The sequence below is a fragment of the Arachis hypogaea genome, chromosome 12 (assembly GCF_003086295.3).
Source record: "Arachis hypogaea cultivar Tifrunner chromosome 12, arahy.Tifrunner.gnm2.J5K5, whole genome shotgun sequence".
NCBI classification, from domain to species: domain Eukaryota; kingdom Viridiplantae; phylum Streptophyta; class Magnoliopsida; order Fabales; family Fabaceae; genus Arachis; species Arachis hypogaea.
In genome coordinates, this window is record NC_092047.1 from 78,102,269 (window position 1) to 78,128,931 (window position 26,663).

The 26,663-nt window shown below is 38.8% G+C and overlaps 2 non-coding genes across 2 annotated transcripts; both read left to right on the forward strand.

The window, feature by feature from the left end:
- The first annotated feature begins 575 nt into the window (after positions 1–575).
- On the forward strand, positions 576–679 carry LOC112731364 (small nucleolar RNA R71). The gene has a single exon (XR_003167145.1). It is a non-coding gene; the product is annotated as a small nucleolar RNA R71 (small nucleolar RNA).
- A 16,354-nt stretch (positions 680–17,033) lies between these two features.
- LOC112730807 (small nucleolar RNA R71) lies at positions 17,034–17,141 on the forward strand. Its single transcript, XR_003166615.1, has one exon. It is a non-coding gene; the product is annotated as a small nucleolar RNA R71 (small nucleolar RNA).
- The last annotated feature ends 9,522 nt before the right edge of the window (positions 17,142–26,663 follow it).

Below are 26,663 nucleotides of genomic sequence, written 5' to 3' on the forward strand. Positions count from 1 at the left end.
AATTAAAAACAAAAGAAAAAGGCTAGTTAAAATAGGCTAAGATGACTTGTCATCAGTTAGATTTTTGGTATGTGGAATTGTTATGTTGGTTGTGGTTGTAAGGTTTGTGGTTTTGTGGTTGGGTTTGTTGGTTCCCCCACCCAAAGTTTGGGTGGTTTTTCCATCCTGGGTTGTAAGTGTTGGAATGTGGATCATATGATTGCCTTTGTTGGTTTCCCACATAGTTGGCCTCTTCCCAATCACCTCCTTCAATGCTTACTTCCTCTTGATCTTGTGTGTGTATTGCAGCCACTTGCTTTGTTTCTAATTTCCTGGTGAGCTCTGCTAGTTGCTTGGCAAACACCTTGTTTTGGGCTAAAATTGTATCAACATGGTTCAGCTCCATGACTCCCTTAGTGTTGTGTCTCTCTGAAGCATAGTAGTACTCATTCTCAGCCACTGTCTCAATCACTTCAATGGCTTCTTCCACAGTCTTTTTCCTGTTCAATGAACCTCCTGATGAATGGTCTACAGCCTTCCTTGATTCATAAGAAAGTCCATCATAGAAAATATGCAGTTGCACCCAGTCATGGAACATGTCTGGTGGGCATTTCCTTGTCAAATCCTTGAATCTCTCCCATGCCTCGTAGAGAGTTTCACCATCTTGTTGTCTAAAAGTCTGAACCTCAGATCGAAGCCTATTGACCTTTTGTGGGGGGTAGAAACGTGCCAGAAACTTGCTTTCCACCTCATCCCAGGTTGTTAGGCTCCCCCTTGGGAATGATTCCAGCCACTTAGCTGCCTTGTCCCAAAGTGAAAATGGGAACAAGAGCAGTTTATAGGTATCTTCCTGGACTCCATTGGACTTTACAGTGTCGCAAATTCTCAGGAATTTTGTGAGATGTTGGTTTGGATCTTCATTAGCACTCCCACCAAATGAACAATGATCCTCCACAAGTGATATTAGCTGTGGTTTGAGTTCAAAATTGTTGGCCTGAATGGGTGGTTTCTGAATGCTGCTACCACAATTCCCAGAGGTTGGGTTTATGTATGAACCAAGAACCCTCCTCTCAGGAATGGCATTGTTTCCATCAGCCCTCTCATGGTTGTGAACTTCTCTATCCATGTTGAGATCTAAAGCTTCCTCAAAATTGTCCTCAGATTCTCCTTCAGATTCCTCTTCTCTCAGTACTCTCTTCCCTCTTGCTTCCCTTCTAAGTCTATGAAGGGTCCTCTCTGGTTCGGTATATGGAGGAGTTGATGTCTCTCCTCTCCTACCTGTCATACAAGAACACAGCACAGGCAACAAACAAGTGAAATACTCTTGGTTAATGGAAGAGTATGGTTAGAGCAGTTGAGGAATTAATTCAAATAGTTAGTGAGTCAGTGAGTTAGTTGCTTGAAATTAAAGGCATAAAGAAAGAAAACAAGTAACAGAGTGCAGAAGTTAAAATTCAACAAGTAACTTGAACTAAATTATCAAAACAAAAAAAAAAAAAATAAATGCTCAATCTAGTTAACTTCCAATTTGAGAATTGTCAATCGAAAACCAATCCCCGGCAACGGCGCCATAAACTTGATGTTGCATAAACTTGATATGCTACGATTTAGGAAATTGCACGATCGGCAAAATTCCTTCCGGCAAGTGCACCGGTTATCGTCAAGTAAAAACTCACAATAGAGTGAGGTCGAATCCCACAAGGATTGGTTGAGTGAGCAATTCGGATTAGAAGTATGTTCTAGTTGAGCGGAATCAAGATTTAGATGAGAATTGCGGAATGTAAAATTGCATGAATTAAAGAGCGAGAATCTAAATTGCTGAAATTAAAAGGGATGGGGTGATTGCATGAATTTAATTGCAGAATGTAAAGAGAAAGTGGTAAATCAGGAATGGGGAGTTCATTGGGTGTTAGGAGATATTGAGATCTCCGAATCAAAACAACTTTTATCCCTTCCTCAACCAATGCATTCATTGAATTTTGCTTGGCAATCTTATATGATTGGATCCCAATCCCTTGGCTCACCAATTCTCTCTAAAAACAAACAAATTCCCAATCCCTTGGTTTAAATGTTCATAAGAAGAGATGATGCTCGATCACTGATTATACCACACAGTTTCATGAACCACAATTTGGTAGGATTACATGTCACAATATCCATCCAAACCCCAATCCAATTCACTGTGAGAAAGCTTCTCTAGCATGAATCCTCCATTCCTTTCCCAAGGTTCCGAAGGATTCCAATTATGGGTAGTTTCTTTCCCAAGACAACTACCCAATGGAATTAGATCGAGAAGCTTTCTAACAAAATTCAAGAGAAAAGATTGAAGAAGAAGATAAAACTATTATTGATTCATTGAATTACAATAGAGCTCCCTAACCCAATGAAAGGGGTTTAGTGAGTCATAGCTCTGAATTCAATTACAAAACTAAAAGAAAATGATCCAAAGTTCTCCGTGTAAAAGTTCCCCCAAAAGTCCCCTAACTAACTTAAATTCTATCCTATTTATACACTTTCTAAATTGAGCTCTTGTTGTGTTTCTTGGGCTTTGAGGCCTTTCCCTAATTTCCTTTTGCTTTGGGTTTATGGTCCATAATCCTGATGAGGCTGTGATCCAATTCTGTAATATTCATTGAGCAAACTTAGTGATAAACAAGTAATGACACAAGACTCAACAAATTGAAGCTCCAGACTTATCAATTCTTCAGGCCCAATCCCATAAACCATGATATTCAATTGGGTTTCATACCATAATACGTTTAAGTTAATGTTTGTGCTCAAATGCTAACTTAAACTTCAATATATTTGGCCCAGAAACCCCTTTCAAAAAGTGGCGTTTAAGTTGAAGTTTAAGTTTCAGTTTAAGGTTAAACTGAAACTTAAACGTGGAAATGGAAGAAAGCAACCCAGGAGTGTGAAATGTCGAACACGTTTAAGCTTCAGTTTAAGGTTAAACTGAAGCTTAAACGTGGAAAGGAAGAAAGCAACCCTGGAGGAGCAATTGGGTCGAACACGTTTAAGCTTCAGTTTAAGGTTAAACTGAAGCTTAAACGTGGAAATGAGAAAGCAACCCTGGAGGAGAGAAATAGTCGAACACGTTTAAGCTTCAGTTTAAGGTTAAACTGAAGCTTAAACGTGGAAATGAGAAAGCAACCCTGGAGGAGAAAAATAGTCGAACACGTTTTAGCTCCAGTTTAAGGTTAAACTGGAGCTTAAACGTGGAAATGCTCCTGGTGCCTTTCTTACTTCTGGCGTTTAACCTCCAGTTTAAGGTTAAACTGGAGGTTAAACGTGGAAATGCTTCCTAGTGAGAAATTGTGTCGAACACGTTTAAGCTCCAGTTTAAGGTTAAACTGGAGCTTAAACGTGGAGATGCTCCCTTGGTGAAATTCTCATTCTGGCGTTTAACTTCCAGTTTAAGGTTAAACTGGAGGTTAAACGCCAGTTCCAGCATTTCTTAGCCTTCATGATTCTGGCGTTTAAGCTCCAGTTTAGGCTTAAACTGGAACTTAAACGCCATTTCCAGCATTATATGGCTTGGTAGTTTAAGTTCCAGTTTAAGCTTAAACTGGAACTTAAACTCCACATGTGATATTCAAGCTTCCTTCATTGATTTTGTTGCTTCCTTGCCTAGCCTCTTCTTCCCTGAAATCATCCAAACAATTGCATCAAAGTCTTGCAAAATTTCATGAGAAATCTTCCATTCATAGCATTCAAGTAATATAACTAAAAACTCATGGAATTTGCATCAAAATCATACTGTTTGGATGGTTCATTGCTTTGTTATTCATTTAACCATTCTTGGTTACTTTAAGCTCAAGAAAATGCATAAAACAACTAAAACTAACAGAAAAATGCTAGTGAAACTAGCCTAAGATGCCTTGGCATCAATTGTTAATTAATTCCTCTAATTGACTGGAATTCCACTAACTCTAGTCTTTCCTTAGGAGTTGGCTAGGACTTGGAAATCTAACTAATTAGTCCACTTGACTTTCCCTTGCTTTTGTAAAGGTTTACTAAGTGGGGTTAAACTCAATTCTCATAAGAGTAACTAGAATAGGACTTCTGAATTTTCATACCTTGCCAAGAGTTTTATTAGATATTAATCTATTAATTCCTGCAATTTATTTTCCTTGTTCAAACCCTTCAAAACCCAAAAACACTGTTTTCCATAACTAATAATAAGAACACCTCCCTGCAATTCCTTGAGAAGACGACCCGAGGTTTGAATACTTCAGTTTATAAAATCTATTGGGTTTATTACTTGTGACAACCAAAATGTTTGTAAGAAAGGACTTTTGTTGGTTTAGAAGCTATACCTGCAACGAGAATTTATCTGTAAATTTCTAGACCATGCAAAAGTTCTCTCTTCAAAAAGCATCAAAAATGGGGTAGAAGACAAATAAAAAGCTGGACGTGTGAAACTGGCGTGACACTTGAAGCAAACGCCACAAAAACCCACTGGTGTGGCACGCCAGGAGCTGGGCATGGCACGCCAGTACTAAAGTCCAGAGAAGGAATTCAAAGCGTGCATATGGGCATGGCATGCCAGAGACTAGGCGTGGCATGCTGATACAAAATTCCAGAGAGCTACAATGGAGGACACAAAAGGGGCGTGGCACGCCAAGCTGAGCGTGGCACGCCAAGCTGGGCGTGGCACGCCTGACTCATCAACCACTATGGGCGTGCCACTTGGTGTCGAAGGCGTGGCACGCTGGTGCACGAAATTGTGATCATCAATGGCGCCATCAACATGGTACGCTCAATTGTATCTCAACTCTTTATCACAACTTCGCACAACTAACCAGCAAGTGCACTGGGTCGTCCAAGTAATAAACCTTGCACGAGTAAGGGTCGATCCCACGGAGATTGTTGGTATGAAGCAAGCTATGGTCATCTTGTAAATCTCAGTCAGGCGGATATAGAATGGTTATGGAGTTTTCGAATATTAATAATAAAACAGGGATAGAGATACTTATGTAAATCCTTGGTGAGAATTTCAGATAAATGCATGGAGATGCTTTCGTCCCTCTAAACCTCTGCTTTCCTGCTGTCTTCATCCAATCAGTCTTACTCCTTTCTCTGGCTGGCTTTATATAAGGACATCACCGTTGTCAATGGCTACTTTTGATCCTCTCTGGAAAATGGTCCGATGCGCTGTCACTGCATGGCTAATCGTCTGGAGGCGTCACCCCTGCCAATGGCTGCATCCTATCCTCTTGTAAAAATGGTCCAAATGCTCTGTCACAGCACGGCTAATCATCTGAGGTTCTCGATCATAATGGAATAGGATTCACCCTCCTTTTGCGTCTGTCACTACGCCCAGTACTCGCGAGTTTGAAGCTCGTCACAGTCAGTCAATCCCAGAGTCCTACTCGGAAAACCACAGACAAGGTTTAGACTTTCCGGACTCTCATGAGTGCCGCCATCAATCTAGCTTACACCACAAAAATTCTGATTAAGAGATCTAAGAGATACTCATTCAATCTAAGGTAGAACGGAAGTGGTTGTCAGGCACGCGTTCATAAGGAATGATGATGATTGTCACGTTCATCACATTCAGGTTGAAGTGCGAATGAATATCTTAGAAGCGGAATAAGTTGAATTGAATAGAAAAACAGTAGTACTTTGCATTAATCTTTGAGGAACAGCAGAGCTCCACACCTTAATCTATGGAGTGTAGAAACTCTACCGTAGAAAATACATAAGTGAAAGGTTCAGGCATGGCCGAGAGGCCAGCCCCCAAAACGTGATCAAAGATGATCTGAAGGTCATAAGATGTCTAATACAATAGTAAAAAGTCCTATTTATACTAAACTAGTTACTAGGGTTTACAGAAGTAAGTAATTGATGCATAAATCCACTTCCGGGGCCCACTTGGTGTGTGCTTGGGCTGAGCTTGGATGTTACACGTGCAGAGGCTCTTTCTGGAGTTGAACGCCAGGTTGTAATGTCACTACAAGAAAAACACCCATTCAGCCACACTTTTTTTAAGCTACATTTGAAAAGCGTAGCCTATTCCTAGAATAGGCTACGCTTTTTCGCAGGGTGCCCTTTTATAAGAGAATAGGAAACACTATTGAGGAATCACTTCAAAAGTGTCTCCTTAGATATTTTAAACATCACTTATAAAGCGTAGCCGTATCTGAATAGCTATGGAAACACTTTCTACACCAAAGGAAACGCTTTAAAAAAGTAACCGAGTTATTATATTTTGGGTGCACTTCTAAAGCGCTGCCTAATCTATGTAAGACTATTAAACCCCTCAACACTTAGTAATTTTTTCCAATTTCACCAATACTATCGCCAACACAAAACTTAACATCAGAAGTGCTTCACTCGAGAACCCCAACTCGTCACCACCAACACTTCGTTACCTTTCTCATCAAACCCCAAAACGTTCTGCCGTCGCACCATCCACTCGAGAACCATCGGTGTCGCCACTCCTCTTCCAGACTCACCGCTCCTCTTCCCCACTCGACACTAACCACTCGAGAGCCATCAGTCGTCTTCGCGGCGTGCTCACGTTGGTCTTCATCATCGTCCTCTGATCCTATCGCTCACCATCGTGGTGGAGAAGGCATGTATTCACTCCCATTTTGTTCTGAAATTTCAGAGGATTAGGGTTCTGATTTTAGGTTTTTCAATTTGGGGGTTTGGGTATGTTGCGGCACGAGGGAACTCTCGTTCCCTCATTTCTCCTTTTAAGAATTTTATTGTAACTTCTATGATAATTGATACTCTTGGTACCAAATGTTCAGAAACAGATGACAGGAGAGGACCATCATTAAGAGCTAAGATTACAGGAAGTAATCACAAGAACAAGAACAAGAATAAAGCTAAGGTGGGGTTAGCAAGACGAAGCAATCACGAGAACAATTCTTTTGAAAAATGTTTCCTCCATCTCAGGTAATGTTCCTGAAACCTAAACTAGAAGCTTAGTAAAAACAGAAAGAATTCTGTAGTAAGAACTGAAATGTGTCGGCTGTAAAGATAGGGAAGAAGATTCTAACAAGCGAAGAGATTAAGATAATGATGCATTCTGTAGTAAAAACACTAAAGATACAATTGATAAACTGAAATTGAAAAGAGACTGAAAATCAAGTACCTAACTAGTAAATATGCATCATGTGTTTCTCAAGATCAAATGTACTCTCCTTGTTTTTTCCTTTATCTTAACCATTTAGGACAATCTCTTTTAATTCAGCTAGTTCTTTGGCCACTGAATGGTTCTGTGAAAAATCATAACTCAAGATGAATAATATGAACTTAGCTATTCTTTAATTGGGACAAGGTTTGAAGGCTTATGCTTATATCTTGAGTGCTATCCATTTCTATAAACACAGCCTACAGATTCCCATAGATTTCTGATTTGCTGGCTTTCTGTTTTATGCTTTCTTTGGCACTTCTAACCATCTTTCTTCTTATCAACTACAATTAAAAATTTTAATATCAAATCTCAGATTCATTAATAAGATTTGCTGCTTTCGATTCCAAATTCCAATGCTCATTTACCTACCTGTTTCTTGAGAACAGCCAGGCTCTTGGTGTGCAAGAGTGAAGAAAATTCCTCAGTGAACTAATAAAGCCACTAAATCAAACTTTGGGCCTTCTTAATTAGTAACAATAAGAGTATTTTCACGCGGTTAATGAGATCGGTTTAAAATTATAAACCACCATGAGAAGCATGAGTTTCTTGCCAAACTTAAACCCTTCATAATTTATTTTTTTTATCATTTTATTAGTTTGTATACCCAATTTTAGTTTTTTATATATCCAAAAAATTACTATCTTTTTATTTTGCTTTACTCAATGTCTATTAAAGAGAACAAACATTATTGTACTACTTAATTTGATGTCACTCTATCTAAGAATGTATAAGTAGCTGTTGCGTGTGGGATCCAGTACCTTAGAAGGAAGGAAGGAGGGATATGGGTCCCATAGCTTTGGATCTTCAAACGTATATAAACAATTTGGGAGCTTCTAAGTTTCACCACCTTCCTTCACCAACCATAGTTAAAGCCTCTCAATCTCAAAAAAAGTGGAAAAAGAAACAGCTTTTCAAGTTTTGTTTATAGTTTGAATATGTTGATAAGAGAAGAGAAAATGGAAAGTTTGGTGATGAGTGGGAAGAAGCTTTGTGTGATGGTGTTATGTTTGGACTTCACGATTCTCTTTCATCAAAGGTGAGTTTCTCAGAAAATGTGAATTCTAACTTCTTAGTTTGGTGAATTGAATGGATGCTTTGCTCTATATTCTCTCTGGTTTTATTATTGCATTAGGGGCAAAGCTTTTTTGTTCTTCTATTGTGTACGATTGAATTTATGCTATAGAGTTCCTGTTCTTATTATGCAATTTGTATTAATGGAATTCAAAACAGTGCAGGGGCATTTGAGTTTTGAAATACCTTCAATTCTTATTATTAGTCTTCAATATGTAGTGCAAGATCACTTGGAGGGTTTTAATTGGTGTCGTCGTGGAATATGTAATCCGGCAGCCCATTCCAGAGATAAGCAGCACTGTATTTCTCAAAATTTGGAGGTGAAAAAGTTTTTCTTATTTGATGCACTAATATATGAAGTTTTATTCATTAATTTGTCTTCAATTTTTTAAACCTTTTGCTTCAATTCACTTGTGTAACTTGATGTATTCTTGAACTGTGTGCTATGTGCATTGGTGGAGATTTTGCTACTTGTGTTCAGTGCAGTAAATTGCCGGTCCTACTTGTATTCAGTGCTGTGAGATTTTGCTAATCAACATGTTTGCTAGTAAAAAAGTACATTGTTGTTCTTTGATATGTTACTCCTCTTGATTTTGAAGTTCTTTGATCCCAGTTTCTTCAACTTTTTGTAATTTAAGCATTCATTTCCTACTTCCATCATGTTAAGCTGTGTTTGATTGTTTTGTGCTCATCAAGAAAACTGGTTTCTGATTTTCTATGAATTTGTTAAGAAACTGACAGTCCACGCAATTGTTTCAATCATTTAAATTAATAATGTTGGATTTACTTATAAAATAAATATGGAGACTAACATTGTAATCTGTACCAGAAGTTGTAGAGAGACATTTATTCATGTAGCAGAGTCAATGTTGCTACTCTTGTACTTCATTATCTTTGTATGGGATTATGTGTTTATTCGATAGGGAACAGAAATTATAGAATATATTTGCAAAATTTGTTGCAATGTTGCTAGTCCTGTTTCTTACATAGTACTGCTAGTTTTTCTAGTGCTGTTTTTGAAACTGCCTTTGTTATTGCTGTTTTCTTAATTTTATTACTTGCAAAATTTGAACAAATGTTATTATTTCAACACTGTAAATGGTGAAAGTTCAGCAGAAAAAACTGCTAATTTTTGTTATTATCATCTTTAGTTTCCTTTCCTTGCTAATTCTTAAAAAAACTGCTCTGCTTCATTAGTACTTCTGATCACTCTTGCTAGTTTCATTAGTGAATTTAGTTTATTATGCATATTATTTTTTATTATAAGGCATATTATTGGTGCTTTTGATCACTCTTGTTATTTAATTTTTTTTAGTGCTTCTGATCACTTTTGATTCCAAATTGATGATTCCATTGTTTATTTTATCAGAGGAAACATGAATTCAGAGGAAGCTGCACAAATTCCCAGAAGAACTACTAGGTCTTTAGCTTCATCTTCTGCACAAAATTCTGCTTCATCTTTAGTTAAGTTTTGTTTGCTTTCTATTTCTTTTTGATCTTTAGTTTCATCCTATATTATTATTAGTTAACTGGTTTCAATTTCGTTCCTTGGGTTTGAGTTTCTTCTCCAAAATCCCTGGTTGAATCATGGATAAGAGCATGTTAGCTGGTTTTGAATCACTTCTGTTAGAATCTGTTTTTGTACTATGATATTATTTTAAATCTTGTACTTAGCTATGTATCTAGATCTCATGCTCTTGAATTTCTCTAAACTTTGGTTGCTGCAACTTATTGTATGTATCCTTTGATTAAATGGCAGAAGTAGTTTCATATCTAAGTAACCTTTCCTTTGAGTATGCTTACGCTCAAATAAGTTAGGCTACATAATGTATTTATTGATCAGTCAGCAGCTTGATTCTTGGATCTATGAATGATTGTTGCTTTCTTAATCAGCACAGTTTACTTTGTAGTAGTAAATGGTAATGTTCCAATAAACAAAAATCAAGTACTAATGGGGGCTATTATTCATTTTTCTAGAGTAGTTTACTGATTTCGTGTTGTTAATTGTTTTTGTTGCATGTGGATTATATATGCTGCAGTATTTTTGTGGCTCATTGCAATTTGTTGGTTCAAACTTGATGAAATTAAAATCATTAAGGGAACTTATAATATTTTTTGCTGGTTTTGGTCCAAAAATTCTAATGTGAAATTGGTTCTTGTAGCACTGCCATTATTTCTAGCTTTTTGTTTTCAAATTCATTTATATATATTGAAGTTTTGTTTCTGATTCAATTTTTCATTTATGTAGTCAATTCATGAACACAGAAAAAAGATTGATAATTCTTATGGATTCTGGCAACAAAAATATTAGAAGATAAGAAAGAAATTTCTGCTCAATCTTACTACTAATGTATGTGCCTTCTTTATTTTGGTAGTACGTTATTTTAGAAACTTATTAAAGAAATTAAATACTAATAATAGAATTTATCATGAAGTGGAAATAGTTATGAATTTTGGTGTGAATTTTGATGTGAATTTTTTTTCTCTCAACCTTTTTGGCAGGGCATGGATTATAGGAAGTCGTAATGGTGAAGACAGAATTGCTCCACTGCTTGTGTTGAGCTCCTCTATCAAAAAATAAAATGGTGAAGACAGAATTGATGTAGGATACAATATTTTAGTTTTTGGTAGAGTATTAGTAGTAAATTCTAAGTGGTCTCGTGTTTATTTTGATATAGCTATGCTTAATTTAGTGTGAGATGTATGAATATTAATACTTTTGGATCATTATAAATATATTTTATTTACAGATAATTTTTATTATATAAAGAAATTATTTAGTATAATTAAGTATTTATTTTTATTTTATAATATTTAACTCATTTAATTAAAAATGCAGAATTATTATACATGTAATCATATTACTAAATATTATGTTGTATTAATAATTAGTAGAATATATATATATATATATATATATATATATATATATATATATATATATATACAAAAAAAAATGAGACCTAAGGCTACACTTATATACAGTAGCTATAGTATACAATAAAAAAAAACCAAGGGACCTAAGGCTACACTTATAAAAAGTAGCCATGGTATACAATGTGGCTACGCTTTACATGATGCAGTAGCATTGAAAAGCGTAGCCTATTCTGGCAAAAATGGAAGCTGAAAAGCGTAGCCTTTGGTCCTGGATAGCATCACTTGAAAAGCGTACCCTATTCCCAAACCCCAAAAGCGTAGCCTCTGGTGCAGAAAAGCGTAGCCTTTGAGAATAGGCAACGGCCGAATAGGAATCACCCCAAAAAGCGTAGTCGTAGCCCAAAAAGCGTAGCCGTAGCCTAAGGCATCATTTTTTTTCACTTTTGGCTACACTTTTCAAGTGTACCTGAATGGGTATTTTTCTTGTAGTGCGTATTTCTGGCATTCAACTCTGGTTTGTGACTTGTTTCTGGCGTTTAACTCCAGACAGCAGTGTAGAACTGGCGTTCAACGCCCTTTTATGTCATCTAAACTCGTTTAAACTATGGACTATTATACATTGCTGGAAATCCATGGATGTCTACTTTCCAACGCAATTGGAAGCGCACCATTTTGAGTTCTGTAGCTCCAGAAAATCCACTTAGAGTGCAGGGAGGTCAGAATCCAACAGCATCAGCAGTCCTTCTTCAACCTCTGAATCTGATTTTTGCTCAAGTCCCTCAATTTCAGCCAGAAAATACCTGAAATCACAGAAAAATACACAAACTCATAGTAAAGTCCAGAAATGTGAATTTAACATAAAAACTAATAAAAACATCCCTAAAAGTAACTAGATTCTACTAAAAACATACTAAAAACAATGCCAAAAAGCGTATAAATTATCCGCTCATCACAACACCAAACTTAAATTGTTGCTTGTCCCCAAGCAACTGAAAATCAAATAGGATAAAAAGAAGAGAATATACTATAAATTCCAAACTATCAATGAAACATAGCTCCAATCAGATGAGCGGGACTTGTAGCTTTTTGCCTCTTGAATAGTTTTGGCATCTCACTTTATCCATTGAATTTTAGAATGATTGGCTTCTATAGGAACACAGAGTTCAGATAGTGTTATTGACTCTCCTAGTTCAGTATGATGATTCTTGAACACAGTTATTTTATGAGTCTTGGCTGTGGCCCTAAGCACTTTGTTTTCCAGTATTACCACCGGATACATAAATGGCACAGACACATAATTGGGTGAACCTTTTCAGATTGTGACTCAGCTTTGCTAAAGTCCCCAATTAGAGGTGTCCAGGGTTCTTAAGCACACTCTTTTTTTGCTTTGGACCTTGACTTTAACCGCTCAATCTCAAGTTTTCACTTGACACCTTCACGCCACAAGCACATGGTTAGGGACAACTTGGTTTAGCCGCTTAGACCAGGATTTTATTCCTTTAGGCCCTCCTATCCACTGATGCTCAAAGCCTTGGGATCCTTTTTATTTGCCCTTGCCTTTTGGTTTTAAGGGTTATTGGCTTTTTGCTCTTGCCTCTTGGTTTTAAGAGCTTTTGGCTTTTTCTGCTTGCTTTTTCTTTTTCTTTCTAAATTTTTTTTCTCTTTTTTTTTCTGCAAGCTTTGTTCTTTGCTACTTTTTCTTGCTTCAAGAATCATTTTTATGATTTTTCAGATTATCAAATAACATGTCTCCTTGTCATCATTCTTTCAAGAGCCAACATATTTCACATTCTTAAACAACAACTTCAAAAGACATATGCGCTGTTCAAGCATTCATTCAGAAAACAAGAAGCATTGTCACCACATCAATATAATTAAGCTAAGTTCAAGGATAAATTCGAAACTCATGTACTTCTTGTTCTTTTGAATTAAAACAGTTTTCATTTAAGAGAGGTGATGGATTCATATTCACTACTTTAAGGCATAGTTACTAAATACTAATGATCATGTAATAAGACACAAACATAGATAAGCGCTTATCATAGAAAACAAAAAATAGAGAATATAAGAACAAGGAATGAGTCCACCTTAGTGATGGTGGCGTTTCCTTCTTGAGGAACCAATGATGTCCTTGAGCTCTTCTATGTCTCTTCCTTGTCTTTGTTGCTCCTCCCTCATTGCTTTTTGATCTTCTCTAATTTCATGAAGGAAGATGGAGTGCTCTTGATGTTCCACCCTTAGTTGTCCCATGTTGGAACTTAATTCTCCTAGGGAGGTGTTGATTTGCTCCCAATAGTTTTGTGGAGGAAAATGCATTTGAGGCATCTCCGGGATCTCATGGTGATGAGCTTCCTGCACCTCTTGAGCTCCATGAATGGGCTCTCTTGCTTGCTCCATCCTTTTCTTAGTGATGGGATTCTCTTCCTCAATGGGAATGTCTCCTTCTATGAAAGCTCCAGCTGAGTAACATAGATGGCAAATAAGATGAGGAAAAGCTAGCCTTGCCATGGGGGAGGACTTTTCGGCCATTTTGTAGAGTTCAAGAGAGATGACTTCATGAACTTCTACTTCCTCTCCAATCATGATGCTATGAATCATGATGGCCCGATCCACAGTAACTTCAGATCAGTTGCTAGTGGGGATGATGGAGCATTGGATGAACTCCAACCATCCTTTAGCCACAGGCTTGAGGTCCAGTCTTCTTAGTTGAACTGGCTTGCCTTTGGAGTCAATCTTCCATTGAGCTCCTTCCACACATATGTCCATGAGGACTTGGTCCAACCTTTGATTAAAGTTGACCCTTCTAGTGTAGGGGCGTGCATCTCCTTGCATCATAGGCAAGTTAAATGCCAACCTTACATTTTCCGGACTAAAATCTAAGTATTTCCCCCGAACCATGGTGAGATAATTCTTTGGGTCCGGGTTCTTACTTTGATCATGGTTCCTAGTGATCCATGCATTGGCATAGAACTCTTGAACCATTAGGATGCCGACTTGTTGGATGGGTTTTGTTAGAACTTCCCAACCTCTTCTTTGGATTTCATGTCGGATCTCCGGATACTCATTCTTCTTGAGCTTGAAAGGGACCTCAGGGATCACCTTCTTCTTGGCCACAACATCATAGAAGTGGTCTTGATGAGCTTTGGAGATGAATCTTTCCATCTCCCATGACTCGGAGGTGGAAGCTTTTGTCTTCCCTTTCCCTTTTCTAGAGGATTCTCCGGTCTTAGGTGCCATCAATGGTAATGGAAGAACAAAAAGCTTATGCTTTTACCACACCAAACTTAGAATTTTGCTCGCCCTCGAGCAAGAAAAGAAAGAATAGATGAAGAAGAAGAAGAAATGGAGGAGGGGGAGAGGGAGATGTGTTTTGGTCAAGAAGGGGAAGAGAGGGTTTTGTTGTGTGAATTTGAAGAAGAATGGAGGGCTATATATAGGGAAGGGAGGGGGGTAAGGTTTTGGCCATATAGGGTGGGTTTGGGTGGGAAATTAATTTTGAATTTTGAAGGTAGGTGGTGTTTATGAGGTAGGTTTATGGGGAAGAGTAGGTGGATGTGAGTGGTGAAGTGGTGATAGGGAAGAGAGATTAAGGTGATTTGTGAAGAGTTTTGGGGAAGAGTGTTTATGGGATTGTGTGAAAGAGGGGTGAGAAGAAGTGAGTGGAGGTAGGTGGGGATCCTGTGGGGTCCACAGATCTTGAGGTGATCCTGTGGGGTCCACAGATCCTGAGGTGTTCCTGTGGGGTCCACAGATCCTGAGGTGTTCAAGGATTTCCAACCTTGCACCAAATTAGGCATGCAAAATGCCCTTGCACACAACTCTGGGCGTTCAGCGCCAGATTGGTGCTTGTTCTGGGTGTTGAACACCCATTTGTTGCCCATTTCTGGCGTTGAACGCCAGAACCATGCTTGTTCTGGGCGTTCAGCGCCAGCTCTTCTCCAGGGTGCAATTCTGGCGTTCAAACGCCTAGATGCTGCCTATTTTGGGCGTTCAGCGCCAGAACCATGCTCTGTTCTGGCGTTGAACGCCAGCCAGATGCATCTTACTGGCGTTTAAATGCCAGTAAGGTCTTCCTCCAGGGTGTGATTTTTTTTCTGCTGTTTTTTATTCCGTTTTCAATTTTTATATTTATTTTGTGACTCCACATGATCATGAACCTAATAAAACATGAAAAACAATAAAAATAGAAATTAGATAAAAATTGGGTTGCCTCCCAACAAGCGCTTCTTTAATGTCAATAGCTTGACAGTGGGCTCTCATGGAGCCTCACAGATGTTCAGAGCATTGTTGAGACTTTCCAACACCAAACTTAGAGTTTGGATATGGGAGTTCAACACCAAACTTAGAGTTTGGTTGTGGACTCCCAACACCAAACTTAGAGTTTGACTGTGGGGGCTCTGGTTGACTCTGCAATGAGAGAAGCTTACTATGCTTCCTCTCCATGGGTACAGAGAGAGATCCTTGAGTTTTAAACACAAGGTTGTCCTTATTTAATTGAAGGATCGATTCTCCTCTATCCACATCAATCACAGCTCTTGCTGTGGCTAGGAAGGGTCTTCCATGGATGATGAATTCATCCTCATCCTTCCCAGTATCTAAGACTATGAAATCAGCAGGGATGTAAAGGCCTTCAACCTTTACTAACACGTCCTCTACTTGTCCATAAGCCTGTTTTCTTGAATTGTCTGCCATCTCTAATGAGATTTTAGTGGCTTGCACCCCAAAGATTCCCAGTTTCTCTATTACAGAGAGGGGCATGAGGTTTATCCCTGAACCAAGGTCACACAGAGCTTTTTCAAAGGTCATGGTGCCTATGGTACAAGGTATTAAGAACTTTCCAGGATCTTGTTTCTTCTGAAGCAATCTCAGTTGATCCAGATCACTTAGTTCATTAGTGAACAAGGGAGGTTCATCCTCCCAAGTCTCAATACCAAATAATTTGGCATTCAGCTTCATGATTGCACCAAGAAACTTGGCAGCTTGCTCTTCAGTAACATCCTCATTCTCTTCAGAAGAGGAATACTCATCAGAGCTCATGAATGGCATAAGGAGGTTCAATGGAATCTCTATGGTCTCTAGATGAGTCTTAGATTCCTTTGGTTCCTCAGAAGGAAACTCCTTATTGATCACTGGACGTCCCAGGAGGTCTTCCTCACTAGGATTCACGTCCTCAACCTCCCTTACAAGTTCGGCCATGGTGGTTATGTCAATGGCCTTGCACTCTCCTTTTGGATTTTCTTCTGTATTGCTTGGGAGAGTACTAGGAGGGATTTCAGTGATCCTTTTACTCAGCTAGCCCACTTGTGCTTCCAAATTTCTAATGGAGGATCTTGTTTTATTCATGAAACTCACAGTGGCCTTAGATAGATCAGAGACTAAGTTTGCTAAATTAGAGGTATTTTGTTCAGAGTTCTCTGTCTGTTGCTGAGTGGATGATGGAAAAGGTTTACTGTTGTTAAACCTGTTTCTTCCACCATTATTAAAGCCTTGTTGAGGCTTTTGATCCTTCCATGAGAAATTTTGGATGATTTCTCCATGATGGGTTATAGGTATTTCCATAAGGTTCACCCATATAATTTACCTTTGCTATTGCAGGGTTTTCAGGATCATAAGCTTCTTCTTCAGAAGATGCCTCTTGAGTACTATTGGATGCAGCTTGCATTCCATTCAGACTCTGAGAAATTACATTGACTTGCTGAGTCAATATTTTATTCTGAGCCAATATGGCATTCAGAGTATCAATTTCAAGAACTCCCTTCTTCATAGACGTCCCATTATTCACAGGATTCCTTTCAGAAGTGTACATGAACTGGTTATTAGCAACCATGTCAATGAGTTCTTGAGCTTCTGCAGGCATTTTCTTTAGGTGAATGGATCCACCTGCAGAAGTATCCAATGACATCTTAGCCAATTCAGATAGACCATCATAGAATATATCCAGGATGGTCCATTCTGAAAGCATGTCAAAAGGACACTTTTTGGTCAGTTGCTTGTATCTCTCCCAAGCTTCATAGAGGGATTCACCTTCCTTCTGTCTGAAGGTCTGAACATCCACTCTAAGCTTGCTCAGCTTTTGAGGAGGAAAGAACTTGGCTAAGAAAGCTGTGACCAGCTTGTCCCAAGAGTTCAGGCTATCCCTGGGTTGAGAGTCCAACCACACTCTAGCTCTGTCTCTTACAGCAAAAGGGAAAAGCATAAGCCTGTAGACTTCAGGATCTACTCCATTAGTCTTAACAGTATCACATATCTGCAAGAATTCAGTTAAGAACTGAAAAGGATCTTCAGATGGAAGTCCATGAAACTTGTAGTTCTGCTGCATCAGAGAAACTAATTGAGGTTTCAGCTCAAAGTTGTTTGCTCCAATGGCAGGAATGGAGATGCTTCTTCCATGTAAAGTGGAATTTGGTGCAGTAAAGTCACCAAGCATTCTCCTTGCATTATTGTTGTTGGGTTCGGCTGCCATCTCCTTTACTTGTTCAAAATTTTCAATAAGGTTGTCTCTGGATTGTTGTAATTTAGCTTCTCTTAGTTTCCTCTTCAGAGTCCTTTCAGGTTCTGAATCAGCTTCAACAAGAATGCCTTTTTCCTTGTTCCTGCTCATAAGAAAGAGAAGAGAACAAGAAAAGAAGAGGAATCCTCTATGTCACAGTAAAGAGGTTCTTTATTGTTAGTAGAAGAAGAAAAGGAATAGGGGTGAAGAAGAATGAAGAATCCAAACACAAGGGTAAGGATAGGAGCAGTGATGTGAGATGAAGAGAAGTGTTAGTAGATGAATATATAATTAGAAGGAGATGAGGGAGAAGGATTTTCGAAAATTATTTTTGAAAAAGAGTTAGTGATTTTCGAAAATAGTTTTTGAAAAAGGTTAGTGATTTTTCGAAAATTTGAAATCAACAATTAAAATAATTAGTTAAAAAAAAAGAAATTTTGAAAAAGAGGGAAGATATTTTCGAAAATTAGAGAGAGAGAGAGTTAGTTAGGTAGTTTTGAAAAAGATAAGAAACAAACAAAAAGTTAGTTAGTTAGTTGAAACAACTTTGAAAATCAATTTTTAAAAGATAAGAAGATAAGAAGTTAGAAAAGATATTTTAAAATCAAATTTTGAAAAAGATAAGATAAGAAGATATTTTTGAAAAGATATGATTTAAATTAGTTTTTGAAAAAGATTTGATTTGTAAAATCACAATTAATGACTTGATTCACAAGAAATCACAAGATATGATTCTAGAACTCAAAGTTTGAATCTTTCTTAACAAGCAAGTAACAAACTTGAAATTTTTGAATCAAAACATTAATTGATGATGTTATTTTCGAAAATTATGAGATAAAATTAAGAAAAAGATTTTTGAAAAATATTTTTAAAATTTTCGAAAATAACTAAGAAAAATGAAAAAGATTTGATTTTTGAAAAAGATTTTGAAAAAGATAAGATTTTTAAATTGAAAATTTGATTTGACTCATAAAAACAACTAGATTTTAAAAATTTTTTAAAAAGTCAAATCTAATTTTCGAAATTTTTGAGAAAAAGGGAAAGATATATTTTTGATTTTTGAATTTTTAATGATGAGAGAGAAAAACATGAAAATGATGCAATGCATGAAAATTTTTAGATCAAAACAATGAATGCATGCGAGAATGCTATGAGTGTCAAGATGAACACCAAGAACACTTTGAATGTCATGATGAACATCAAGAACATATTTTTGAAAATTTTTATATGCAAAGAAAACATGCAAGACACCAAACTTAGAAACCTTTCATGTTTAGACTCTATGGATGCAAAAATGCACATGAAAAACAAGAAAAGATACAAAACATGAAAACATCAAGATCAAACAAGAAGACTTACCAAGAACAACTTGAAGATCATGAAGAACACTATGAATGCATGAATTTTCGAAAAATGCAAGAGGAATATGCAATTGACACCAAACTTAAATCTGACTCAAGACTCAAACAAGAAATACAAAATATTTTTTTTTTGATTTTTATGATTTTATGATTTTTTTGTATTTTCTTTTAATTTTTTTTCGAAAATCATTTTGAGAAAGAAAAATAAGGATTCCAAAATTTTTAATATGAATTCCAGGAATCTTAATATCTTAATCTAAAGCTCCAATCTGAGGGTTAGACATGGCTTAATAGCCAGTCAAGCTTTAGCATGAATATGGGAGTAATTCATTCAATTTTAAGCCAAAACCTCTGTCCAAAAGAATTTAGACATGGTTTTATAGCCAGCATGCTTCAACAAGCTTCATGAAACTCTAGAATTCATTCTTAAAAATTCAGAAGAAAAATATATTTTTGAAAAAATTATATTTTTTTTTAAAATTTTTCGAAAACAAAGGAGAAATTTTTGAAAGATTTTTGAAAAATTTTTGAAAACAAAACAAAAAGAAAATTACCTAATCTGAGCAACAAGATGAACCGTCAGTTGTCCAAACTCGAACAATCCCTGGCAACGGCACCAAAAACTTGGTGCACGAAATTGTGATCATCAATGGCGCCATCAACATGGTACGCTCAATTGTAATCTCAAATCTTTATCACAACTTTGCACAACTAACCAGCAAGTGCACTGGGTCATCCAAGTAATAAACCTTACGCGAGTAAGGGTCGATCCCACGGAGATTGTTGGTATGAAGCAAGCTATGGTCATCTTGTAAATCTCAGTCAGGCGGATATAGAATGGTTATGGAGTTTTCAAATATTAATAATAAAACAGGGATAGAGATACTTATGTAAATCCTTGGTGAGAATTTCAGATAAATGCATGGAGATGCTTTCGTCCCTCTAAACCTCTGCTTTCCTGCTGTCTTCATCCAATCAGTCTTACTCATTTCTCTGGCTGGCTTTATATAAGGACATCACCGTTGTCAATGGCTACTTTTGATCTTCTCTGGAAAATGGTCCGATGCGCTGTCACTGCATGGCTAATCATCTGGACGTGTCACCCTTGCCAATGGCTGCATCCTATCCTCTTGTGAAAATGGTCCAAATGCTCTGTGATTCACCCTCCTTTTGCGTCTGTCACTACGCCCAGTACTCGCGAGTTTGAAGCTCGTCACAGTCATTCAATCCCAGAGTCCTACTCGGAATACCACAGACAAGGTTTAGACTTTCCGGACTCTCATGAGTGCCGCCATCAATCTAGCTTACACCACGAAGATTCTGATTAAGAGATCTAAGAGATACTCATTCAATCTAAGGTAGAACGGAAGTGGTTGTCAGGCACGCGTTCATAAGGAATGATGATGATTGTCACGTTCATCACATTCAGGTTGAAGTACGAATGAATATCTTAGAAGCGGAATAAGTTGAATTGAATAGAAAAACAGTAGTACTTTGCATTAATCTTTGAGGAACAGCAGAGCTCCACACCTTAATCTATGGAGTGTAGAAACTCTACCGTAGAAAATACATAAGTGAAAGGTTCAGGCATGGCCGAGAGGCCAGCCCCCAAAACGTGATCAAAGATGATCTGAAGGTCATAAGATGTCTAATACAATAGTAAAAAGTCCTATTTATACTAAACTAGTTACTAGGGTTTACAGAAGTAAGTAATTGATGCATAAATCCACTTCCGGGGCCCACTTGGTGTGTGCTTGGGCTGAGCTTGGATGTTACACGTGCAGAGGCTCTTTCTGGAGTTGAACGCCAGGTTGTAATGTATTTCTGGCGTTCAACTCTGGTTTGTGACTTGTTTCTGGCGTTTAACTCCAGACAACAGCATAGAACTGGCGTTCAACGCCCTTTTACATCATCTAAACCCGTTCAAAGTATGGACTATTATACATTGCTGGAAAGCCCTGGATGTCTACTATCCAACGCAATTGGAAGCGCGCCATTTTGAGTTCTGTAGCTCCAGAAAATCCACTTTGAGTGCAGGGAGGTCAGAATCCAACAACATCAACAGTCCTTCTTCAACCTATGAATCTGATTTTTGCTCAAGTCCCTCAATTTCAGCCAGAAAATACCTGAAATCACAGAAAAATACACAAACTCATAGTAAAGTCCAGAAATGTGAATTTAACATAAAAACTAATAAAAACATCCCTAAAAGTAACTAGATTCTACTAAAAATATACTAAAAACAATGCCAAAAAGTGTATAAATTATCCGCTCATCACACGCCAACTCTCTATCCCAAGAAGAACCTTCACTATGGGGTGCCACTTGGTGTCGAAGGCGTGGCATGCCAGCCCCAAGGAGTCACTTGGGCGTGCCACTTGAGAACCCAGGCGTGGCACGCCAAGCTTGAAGAGTTCACAAACCCATGGGCATGCCACTTGAGCAGCATGGCGTGGCACGCTGGTACAACAATCCAGAGAAAGGGCTGAAGGCAATTAAAGACTAGGCGTGCCACTTGAACAACCAGGCGTGGCACGCCATTGCACAAAGGACCAAAAGCAAGGACTGGGCGTGCCACTTGGTATCGAAGACGTGGCACGCCAACCTTAGCATTTCACTATGGCATGCCACTTGAAGGCTGAGGCGTGGCACGCCAACTACTAGAACCAAGACAAAATCATGGGCATGGCACGCCAGCCTTTAGGCGTGGCACGCTGGTATAAGTTTCCAGAGAGGATGAAGGAGGCCAATTACATAGGGCATGCCACTTGAGTTCGAAGGCGTGGCACGCCATTCACTATTCTTCACTTAGGCGTGCCACTTGAGTAACCAGGCGTGGCACGCCAATGTCATTCAGAAGAGAATCATTGGGGCATGCCACTTGAGTTCGTGGCGTGGCACGCCAAACAGAGCAACCACTCACTCACAAGAGGGGTGTGGCACGCCAGACCCTGGGCGTGCCACGCTAGTTCAACCTTCTAGAGAAGCCTAGCCAAGCATAAAGCAAGGGCGTGGCATGCCAGACCTTGAGCGTGGCACGCCAGTACAAGTTTCCAGAGGCAAAGAGAAGTGAGAAAGGCAAGGGGCGTGCCACTTGAGTTCGAAGGCGTGGCACGCCAACATAAGAAATCCACTATGGCGTGCCACTTGAGCTCGAAGGTGTGGCACGCCAAGGTTGAAAGAGGGACGAGCGTGCCACTTGAAGGATTAGGCGTGGCACGCCAAGCTGGAAATGAAGAGCACGTGACACGCCAGAGGCACGCCAGCCACACGCCAGCTGAGAAGTCATGCTTATTGAGTGTTTTATTTTCCCTCCAAAATGTAATTTTCCTTTTTCACTTTTCTAATTCTTTTATTTTACTAGGAGTAGTATAAATACCCCCAAGGAGTACTGAAGAAGGGGGTTCAGCAGTAAGTTTTAGATCCACTTTTACACTTCACTTTTGAGTACCTTTTGAGCTATGAGTGGCTAACTTTCCTCTCATTGAGAGAGGGAGCTCTGTTGTACTTGATGGATGAATGATAGTGAAATCCTTCTTCTCTTCATCTTCTCTTTGATTTGCTAGAAGGAATCTCGTTCTTAATGCTTAGTGTTCAATTATCTTGGGAAAGAGATTGAATGCAATTGGGTTTCATGGGAACCTTGGGAAAGGAAACATGAAACCATGCTTGAAATCCCTTCTCACACTAGAGTAGAATCTGGGTTTTGGTGTTTGGATATGTGACATATAATCCTCCCTCTACTTGGACCTATGATGGTGTGTGGTATAATCAGGGACCAAGTATATCTCTCTTCATGAGCAATTAGACCAAGGAATTGGCTATTGATCAAGATCTGAGAGATTGAGTCACCAAGGGATTGGGGCTCAATCAATCATGATTGCCAAGAGGTCAATGAGTTGCATGATTGAAGAAGATATAAGCTAGATTTGATCGAAAGAGACAACATCTCCCAATCTCAATGAATTTCCCCATTCTTATCTATCCATTTCTTTATAGCTTAATTTTACATTCAGCAATTCCCCATTCCCATTTACATTTAAGTCATTTATGATTCTGCACTTTACTTTCTGCCATTTATATTTCTGCACTTTATTGCTTTCATTTACATTTATGACATTTACAATTCTGCACTCTACAATCCTATTGATCCGCTTGACTAATTCATCAATCGATTAAAACTGCTAAAATTTGCCAATCTCTGTGGATATGATCCCACTCCACTGTGGGTTATTACTTGATGATAATTTTGGTGTGCTTGCCAAAAGGACTAATTCACCAATTTTGAATGGGGTGTGAATTACGGTCATCAAGGTCCCATAAAGTCAATGCCCCATACATCAAATATCTCACAGAACAACATAGGTTGCTGAGGCATTTCATCCCTTTGGGATGTGTTTCCTGACCTCTGACACTGATGGCAAGACACACATAATCGGTTAGCATCCTTAAATAAGGTTGGCCACCAGAATCCACAATCCAACACCTTTTTAGCGGTCCTTTGTGGGCCAAAGTGGCCACCACATTCGGACGAATGGCAAGCTTCAAGAATTAGTTGGATTTTAGATTCCAGTATACATCTTCGAATTACTTGGTCCACGCCTCTCTTCCACAAGTAGGGGTCATCCCAAATATAGTATTTGGAATCACTCCTCAACTTGTCCCTTTGGTTTTTTGAAAAGTTGGGAGGGAAGATTTTCGCAACCAAGTAGTTCGCCATTGGGGCAAACCAAGGAAAGCTATCCGACACAGTATGTAAACTATCCAATGGAAATGAGTCATTGATTGAAAATGGATCAAATTTTAAATTCTCAATGCGGCTTAAATGATCTGCAACCAGGTTTTGAGGTCCATTCCGGTCCCTAATCTCAATGTCGAATTCTTGCAAAAACAAGATCCAACGTATGAGTCTAGGCTTTGACTCATTCTTTGTCAACAAGTACTTTAAAGCTGCATGATCCATGTATACCACTATCTTTGACCCTAGTAAATAAGATCTGAATTTATCTAAAGCATGAACAATAGCTAAGAGTTCTTTTTCAGTAGTGGTATAGTTGGATTGTGCTGCATCTAGTATCTTAGAAGAGTAAGCAATGACATGAGGGAGTTTACCATCGCGCTGTGCGAGCGCGGTACCTACAACATGGTTTGACGCATCGCACATTATCTAGAATGGCAATGTCCAGTTGGGGCCTTGCACAATTGGTGCCGTGGTAAGAACTCTCCTTAGCTCTTCAAAAGCTTTCACACATTCACTATCAAACTCAAAATCCACATCTTTTTGGAGTAGGTGCGACAATGGCAAAGTAATCTTACTGAAATCCTTGATGAAGCGCCTATAGAATCCTGCATGTCCCAAAAACGAGCGGACCTCCCTCACAGATGAGGGGTGAGGTAAAGTGGTGATAACATCGACCTTGGCCGGGTCTACAGAAATGCCTTCATGAGATACTACATGTCCTAACACTATGCCTTGTCGTACCATGAAGTGACATTTTTCAAAATTTAAGACAAGGTTAGTGTCAACACATCTAGCTAAGACCTTGGCCAGGTTCTCCAGACAACAATCAAATGAAGTACCGTAAATGCTAAAATCATCCATAAACACTTCCAGACAATTCTCCATTAGATCGGAAGAAGACACTCGTCATGCACCGCTGAAAGGTAGCGGGTGCGTTACATAGTCCAAATGGCATCCTTTTATAGGCAAAGGTGCCAAACGGACAAGTAAACGTGGTCTTCTCCTGATCTTCAGTAACAATATGTATCTAGAAGTAGCCAGTAAATCCATCAAAAAATAAGTAGTGAGATTTACCTGCCAAGCGGTCTAGCATCTGATCGATGAAGGGCAAGGGATAATGGTCCTTCAGTGTAGTAGCGTTCAGTCTTCTGTAGTCAATACATATTCGCCACGCATTTTGTACTCTTTTAGTGACCATTTCACCGTCGTCCTTCTTGACTGTTGTGATGCCCAACTTCTTGGGGACAACCTGAACTGGGCTCACCCACTCACTGTCTGATATTAGGTATATGATACCCGCATCCAGTAATATGGTGACCTCTTTCTTCACTACATCGAGGATGGTCGGGTTGAGCCTCCTTTGTGGTTGCCTAACCGGCCTAGCTCCATCTTGGTGAAATATTCGATGCATGTACTTGTGGGGGTTAATTCACACAATATCCGCTAGACTCCATCCTATTGCTTTCTTGTACTTTCTCAAAACATCTAGGAGCTTTTCTTCTTCTTCACTTGAAAGCTCACTAGCAATAATGACCGGAAACTTTTGGTTGTCCTCTAAGAAAGCATACTTCAAATGAGATGGAAGGGGTTTCAGTTCACTTTTTGCCTCAAGCTGAGGTTCCTTTTCATCAAGCTCATGGAGTTCATTTTTGACAACTTTCTCATGTTCATCCTCTTGTCATCTGTTTCCTCAATAATAGGGTAGCACAACTTGTCATGGTCTTCTTCTTGCACTTTCGCTACCACTTCATCAATTACATCACATCGGAGCACGGAATGTTCTTCGGGAGGATGTTTCATGGCTTCTTCTAAATTGAACTTGATAGTCTTGTCTCCAACCTCAAAGGAATATGTGCCGGTGAAGGCATCTAACTTGAATTTGGAGGTCTTGAGGAAGGGTCTACTATGTAGAACGGAGGATGAGCTTCTATTTTCTGTTGGAGGCATTTCAAGGATGTAAAATTCAACTGGAAAAACCAAATCCTTGATCGCTACAAATACATCTTCCGCTATTCCCATAACTGTGATCACGCGTTTATCGGCTAAGGAAAACCTCGCTACCGACTTCTTTAATGGAGCTAAATTCAACCACACATAGATAGAAAGTGGCATGATGCTTACACAAGCTCCCAAGTCACACATACAATCATGAAAAGTGCGTCCACCAATACAAAAAGACACTAAGCAAGGTCCAGGGTCACCACATTTCTTTGGAATAGGTTCCATCAAGGAAGAAATTGAACTACCCAAGGATAATGTCTCCAATTCTCCTATCCTATCTTTGTGTATACACAAGTCTTTCAAAAATTTTGCATACTTTGGAATTTGTTGAATAGCATCAAGAAGGGGTATGGTTACCTCAAACTTCTTGAACACTTGAAGCATGTTCAAATCAAATTCCGGTGTTTTCTTCGCCTTCTTCACCATGGAAGGGAATGGAATAAGAATGGACTCATCCACTATAGCTTTCCTCTTGTGTTCCTTGAGGTTTACTCCTTCTTCCTCATGCCTTTTGTCTACCACCTCCTCTTCATGTGTAGCTTCAACAACCATTTCTTCCTCATGAATGCCTCCCATGACCCTTGGAGGTATCTCCTCTAATGTAGTTCCTGACCGTAGAGTGATGGCGTTGAGACCGCCCTTTGGGTTTGGTTGGGGTTGGGATGGAAGGTTAGAAGAACTTGAGGGTTGGTTGGTGTTGTTGTTGGGAGTTGGTGGTTGGTTGGACATGGTCATCTTTGAAAGCATGTTGGTGAGATTAGCCAATTGAGCGCCCAAGGCATCGAATTGAGCCTTGTTGCTCTCATCTCATTTTTCTATGGCGGCTCTAAGCTCATCAACCTGAGTGTTGGAAGATGGAGGAGTTTGGTTTTGGTTTTGTTGTCTATGGTGTGGTGCTTGGTACTTGGTGTAGTTGTTTTGGTTTTGGTTGGAGTGGCCTTGGTTGGCTTGGTAGTTGGTATTGTTATGGTGGTATTGGGATGAAGATTGGTT